At 40.6% G+C, this 6,958-nt stretch overlaps 1 long non-coding RNA gene across 1 annotated transcript; it reads right to left on the bottom strand.

Moving 5' to 3' along the window:
- Positions 1 to 1,589: 1,589 nt before the first annotated feature.
- On the bottom strand, positions 1,590 to 3,275 carry LOC311489601. Its single transcript, XR_014699129.1, has 3 exons — positions 2,874 to 3,275; positions 2,629 to 2,749; positions 1,590 to 2,096 (listed from the first exon to the last, which is right to left on the bottom strand). It is a non-coding gene; the product is annotated as an uncharacterized lncRNA (long non-coding RNA).
- Between the last annotated feature and the right edge of the window lie 3,683 nt (positions 3,276 to 6,958).

Raw genomic sequence — 6,958 nt, 5'->3', positions numbered from 1 at the left:
TCTACATGATGAGATATCACTAAAGGTAAGAGAGGAGAGATTTGTTTTGCTTTAAAATATAACAAGTTACAGTGTGAAGTTACATGAGCACTTACACCACTGCCTCGATGGGACAGATGCTATCAGACTGAATGGTGTAACTCTTAATTTGTTTGGGATGAAGTCTGGTGCGGGACCACTGGAGACAACAGTTTGACACCAGTGCATGAGCTGAAACTGTTCACACATGAAGAAAGAAAGAGTAAGTACCACTCATTTTACAGTGATAAACATTAAGACCAAAAACTTCAACTCTTTTTTGCAGTACTTACTTGTGTTGATCAAACTCATCCACGTGGTGAAACAGAGAAGAGTAGCTAAAACCAGGCTAAACTGCATCTTTACAGTTTCACCTTGCTTACGTCCTTCAGAGGTCAAGCTGAGAATCTTTCAGCTCAGACTTTTACGTTGTTTATTACTTGCAGTAAATATTCTTGCTGCTGGCTCAAGTAGATATCAGAGCACTGACTCAAGCGTTCTTGTTCACACGGTAGATGTGCTGTGTGTGTTCATTGCTCTTCCTATTAGCGATGTTGTCTCTGTCTCTCTGAGCGTTTGTGGTTTGAACTTAGCTCTTATAAAAAAAGAAGCCTTTCCAGCTCTCCACCACCTCACCCTTATCACTAGTGGTGTCATCCTTGACACCACTCATTCTTTCCATTCTCATATTAACAACATCACCCGTTCAGCCTATTTTCACCTACGCAATATCTCCCGTCTCCGTCCATCCCTCTCACCTGAAAATACTGCCACTCTTGTCCATAGCCTGGTCACGTCCCGTCTGGACTATTGCAACTCCCGTTTATTTGGTTTACCTGACAAATCCATCCATAAGCTACAACTGGTTCAAAACTACGTATCATCACTGGAACCCCCTCCATAAGTCACATAACACCGGTCCTGCAGAAACTCCATTGGTTTCCTGTCAAATTCCGTATCAACTACAAAATCCTACTTCTCACCTTCAAGGCATTAAACAACCTCGCCCCTCAGTACCTCACTAACCTGCTCCAAATAAACATTCCTGCCTGCACTCTTAGGTCATCCTCATCACAACAACTCACCATCCCACCTGCTCGCTTGACCACCATGGGGTTCAGAACCTTCTCCCATTCAGCCCCCTGCCTGTGGAACGCCCTCCCAGAACACTTAAAAAATTCCGACTCAGTCACCACCTTCAAATCTCAGCTCAAAACTTATTTATTCAGACAGGCCTACTCCATTCCATAGTCTCACTTCTATCTCCCATTCTGTCATTTGTATGTAACTATATGTTCTATATTATGCTTGTGTGTGCTTTAATTGTGTTTTATTTTAACTATTTCGTGTATTTGAATTGTGTTTTATTTTAATTTGTACGGTGACCTTGAGTGTCGTGAAAGGCGCCTATAAATAAAATGTATTATTATTATTATTATCACTATGGAGGATAGTCATTACAAACATTCAGTGGGGAGAGGAAACAGTGAATTCTGCTTCACATATAAAAATAGACACCCTATTAACCAGACCATAATTCTGAATTCTGACAAGTTTGTCTATGTAGCTGACATTGATGGTCATCCTTTGGTTTAAATCTACCCACCTGCTGTATGTAACAGTGTATTTATGATGTTCTCATTGGTCATTGGTACTGTGTGTAAATGCTATGAGGGCTACCAAGAACCACAGTTAAATGTCAACAAAACAAAAAGAGAATATTTCCTGAAAAAGTGCTTTATTGTATAATGACAGCAGAAAGGTCCAAATATAGCTTTTGATTCATATATTAATATTAAACTACTTGTTACAAAAATAAAATATAAAATATGGCAGATATATATTTGTTTCAGGCTTTCTTATAGTTAATTCTTGAAGTTGAATCTGGCAGGTCACTTGTTAATCCTTCTTCATTCTGTCCTTGTGTTGATGCTGTGGATGGTGCCGGTGTCATGCCAATCATTGTAGCTTCTTTGTCAAGCGACGCTTTTTGTACCCTGTCCACCTTCAGGATTGCAGTTTTCACCCAGGATTTCTCTGGTTTGGAGCAAACTGTCTTTCCGCGAACTGTCAGAAACCTGAAATTGATATTGAGCTGTTAATGTCAAAGTAATGCAGTTTCAACATTGTCTCTAATTAAGTCGTGTTCAGTCAAGTTAGAACAAAATAATTTCTTCTCACTTCCCTCTAATAGTATCTAGCCGTGAAGATAGTTTGTTCAGATTTTGAAATATTCTACCTTAGTGTTTGGACATTTAGCATCGTACAGCAACTTTATACAAACAGGGTTCTTGCTAATCTGAACAATCCACATTTTTGCCATGGCCTGTTTTCAAATTTACTTTTTTTGTTGGTATTTGGATTTTTAAGAATGTCAGAAGCGCTCCAATTAAATATATAGAAACGATTTTCTTAGCAGCAGAAAATATGAAATTCTCTTCACTCCGCTTTCATTATGGTCGCACGGGAAACATCACAGACACTGTGAGTGAAAATCTGGTTAAAAGCAAAACTGTCTACATGATGAGATATCACTAAAGGTAAGAGAGGAGAGATTTGTTTTGCTTTGAAATATAACAAGTTACAGTGTGAATTTACGTGAATACTTACACTACTGCCTTGATGGGACAGATGCTTTCAGACTGAACGGTGTAACTCTTAATTTGTTTGGTGTGAAGTTTGGTGCGGGACCACTGGAGACAACAGTTTGACACCAGTCCATGAGCTGAACCTGTCCACACATAGAGAAAGAAAGAGTAAGTACCATTCATTTTACAGTGACAAACAGATCAAAAACTAATATATATACATATACATATATATATATATATTTTTTTTTTTTTTGCAGTACTTACTTGCATGGATCAAACGTATCCACGTTGTGAAACAGAGAAGAGTAGCTAAAACCAGGCTGAACTGCATCTTCAGAGGATAATGTCCTTCAGAGGTGGAGCCAAGAACCTTTAAACACACACTACTACACACACTATTACTACTACTACTACGGTGAGTATCGCTTTCAATGAATAGTCTCGCTGCTTGCTTCGCTAGATGTCAGAGCACTGAATCAAGCGGTCTTGCTCACACGGTAGATGTGCCGTGTGCTGTCGTGGTTTTTTCCTACTGGTGATGTTGTCTCTGTCTCTCTGAGCATTCAAAGCTTGTTCTTACCTCTTATAAAATAAGCCCTTTCCGGTGCTACCCCACCTCCCCCCTTACACTGTTACGGAGAGTCACTTCAGCCACACAGTGGGGAGAGGAAACTATGAGTTCAGTTTCACAAAGAAAAAAAACGTACCCTTAGTAACCAGACCATAACTTTATATCCTACAGGTTTGTTTGTTTAGCTGACACACTTAGTTCTTATGTTTAATCTACCTATTTGCTAGATACACAACAGTTGTATATATGATGTTTGCATTTATCATGATTGTTATCACTGTTTATGTCTATGATGGTTTCTTTCCTGCACATTTGTTATCAAGAGCTGCTAAGAACTGCACTTAAATGTCAGAATACTTGGTCAACAAAGCAAAAACGCAGAATTTGCTGAAAAATACTTTATTGGCAATGGACAACAGAAAGCTTCATACGGCAACATAAACTAGAATATTTATTGTAGACTTATAAATGCATATATAATTAAAGCTGCAAGCAGCATTGAAGGGGCAAGCAGAAAGTTCAGCAGTCCAGTTTTGCCATGTAACTCAATGCAGTTGCATTAGACATATAGCATTAAGCAGTCACAGCAGGTTTCAAGTCAAACAACCCAGGATTGGTTGAGATATAAGGTCACTTCCTGTTTGGCGGCTTCGCCACCGATTTCGATGGGCTGTTACGGGTGAATGCTTTTGCCAGTTGTTCCAGAAAGCAATGTATTGATAATGCATTGGTGAAGATCAGATGAAATTCGTGACCTGTGAAAACTTTTTGATGTTTCTGATTAAATCCAATATGGCGGCCGAATCACTCACGATGACATCACAAGTTGGCGTGGGTCGGCCTAAGGACGTCTAACAGTATTACCAGACACCATTAGTACATTTTAATTCCAAACACATCAACAGCTACAGGCCAAAAGGCATCTTACTTAATTGAAGCGCCCCCTAGAGGTCAAAGGTCGCCAAATTTCTTGTGCTTCCCCCTGATTGGGTCCTGAGTCCATGCACCAAGTTTGGCTTTGATACATGCAAGGGTTGCTGAGATATGAACTCACTTCCTGTTTGGCGGCTTCGCCGCAAATTTCGATAGGCTGTTACGGGCGAACGGTTTTAGTTCCGAAGACAAAAAGTAATGCATTAATGAAGCATGGTCTGTAGATGATGTGTGTGAAGTTTGGTGTCGATCGGACAAAATTTGTGACCTGTGAAAACTTTTAAGTGTTTTTGATAAAATCTAAAATGGCGGAAAATCCAATGGGGCGAAATTAACATCATAGGTATTGTTGATCTCGGCATGATCCAAGGAGTCCAACAGTACCAGGTTTTTGAATATCAGGCATACGGGTCAAAAGTTATAAGCAAAAACGCAATTTTGCTAATTACATCGCCCCCTAGTGGCTGAATGACACCAATTTTTTTTTGCCCACTTCTATGTCGAAGCGTGTGACCAAGTTTGGTCTTCGGAAGTCAAAGCATCACCGAGATATAAGAAAACTTCCTGTTTGGCGGCTTTGCCGCCAACTGCGATTGGCTAACACGAAAAGTTGGCATGAACTGTCACTGGGGCGACCCACGGTATCTGCGGATATCACAATTTCATTTCAAATAAAAACGCATCAAGAGATATGAGCAAAAACAATGTTTTGCTAATTATAGCGCCCCCTAGTGGCCAAATGACACCAGATTTTTGTCGTGCACTTGGGACAGCGTCTGGAAGTGTGGTACCAAATTTGGTTTCATTGCAGCGAAGCGTTGCCGAGATATGAGCTCAAATGGAAAACGCCGCCTTCGCCGCCAATTTTGATTGGCTGTAGCGGCCAAACGGTTTCGAAGCTGAAGACGCCTGAAGATAACTTTTGTGCGCATTGGTCAGAAGATGGTCTGTGCCAATTTTCTTGAGAATCGGACAAAATTTGTGACCGCTGAAACTTTTTTCGTGTTTTTGACAAAATCGTAAATTGCGAAAAATCTATCATGACGCATTATGACGTCATAGTGTGCGTTGAAATCGTCATGATCCAAGGATTCCAAGGATACCTTGTTTTCAAAAATCGGACATACGGTTCAAAAGTTACATGCAGAAATGTACTTCAAATTTTGACCAGTTGGTGGCGCTAGACCGTGCTTAGTGCTTACATGTAACTCAGTCAAAGTAATATTGAGACTGCCCTTAAGCTATGTGCCAAATTTCACAACTTTTTACCATACGGTTCTATGGGCTGCCATAGACTCCCATGGTGGAATAATAATAATAGGGAAGAAAACGTACAAACACAATAGGTGCCTCCGCAGCTTCGCTGCTTGGCCCCTAATAGAGAGCCGAAGTCCCGCCCCCTCTACTTCCGGGTTATGGGACCTATCTTTCGAAAAAATATGAACGGCAGTCTATGGCGAAAGATAAATTATTTTCTGGTCCGACTTGTGCCTTGAATTATACATATGTTGTTTTTCAGAATAAAAAATGATTTTATATGTCAAGAATGTCGCAGTTTGTCGCAAGATAGTTAAGTAAAACGCTATGGAAAATATGTAATTAAACGAACTACAAGTCCCGCATGCTGGCGCGTACAGAACCGACCAAAACTCCCTTCGTGTAACTACAGCTCTCGACATGACCCGATTTATAATGATTTTCACCTCGTTTGATGCTTCTGCCTTCGTCCTGGAAGAAGACGGTAAAGCTCAACAAGGAGACAGCCATAGTTCTCTAGGGATCTCTAGAGAGATGTAGTTCACTAAGCGATCTCATACAAAACCTAATGTTGTTCAGCTTATTTACGTCAAATAATTTATCTCTTGACGTGAAAAATTATCTTTTAAATTCACACACATCATATGTGAAATTCATGCCACAATTCGATCGGGACCAAAAAATAATTATTATCTCTCCATAGACTGCCGTTCATATTTTTTCGAAAGATAGGTCCCATAACCCGGAAGTAGGGGGGCAGGACTTCGCCTCTCTATAATAGGGAAGAAAACGTACAAACACAATAGGTGCCTTCGCAGCTTTGCTGCTTGGCCCCTAATAATAGGGAAGAAAACGTACAAACACAATAGGTGCCTTCGCAGCTTCGCTGCTTGGCCCCTAATTCTTTCATGTTTGATGATGCAGCAGGACCAGTCCAAGTTAACAGAGAAACATTCATGTTTCCTCAGGTGCATCTTCTCTTCCCCCACCTCATAACTCTCCTGATCTTCACTCTCAATGGTATCTTTCCAGATCAGTGTTTGTTTTGGAATTGTTCTATGATGCTGTGTACAGTGGTGGTGTCATGTCACTTGTTGATCCTTCTTTGTTCTGTTGCTTCTCCAGCAAAGAATTGCTGTTTTTACTCGGGGGTTACTCTCTGGGTTGGAGCAAAGTCTCTTCCCGCAATCCGTTAGAAACCTGCAATTCATTTTGAGCTGTTAATGACAATGTAATTATTTGTAAATAAGTTGGGTTTGGTCAAGCTCGGACTAAATCATTTCTCCTCTTTTTTCTCTATAGCCGTCTAGTTGTGCAGATAGATTGTTCACATTCTGAGTAGGGGTTGTACCGACTAGTCGACTTCACTGCTGCGCCATGACGCTTTTAGCAGTAACTCCACTCGTCAGGTGGAAGAGTAGCTAAAACCAGGCTGAACTGCATCTTCAGAGGATTATGTCCTTCAGAGGTGGAGCCAAGAACCTTTAAACACACACTACTACACACACTACTACTACTACCACGGTGTGTATCACTTTCAATGAATAGTCTCGCTGCTTGCTTCGCTAGATGTCAGAGCACTGAATCA

This window comes from Chelon labrosus (genome assembly GCF_963514085.1).
Source record: "Chelon labrosus genome assembly, chromosome: 6".
Taxonomy (NCBI): domain Eukaryota; kingdom Metazoa; phylum Chordata; class Actinopteri; order Mugiliformes; family Mugilidae; genus Chelon; species Chelon labrosus.
Note: the sequence above shows the minus strand (reverse complement) of the source record. Positions and strands in the feature narration are given on the sequence as shown.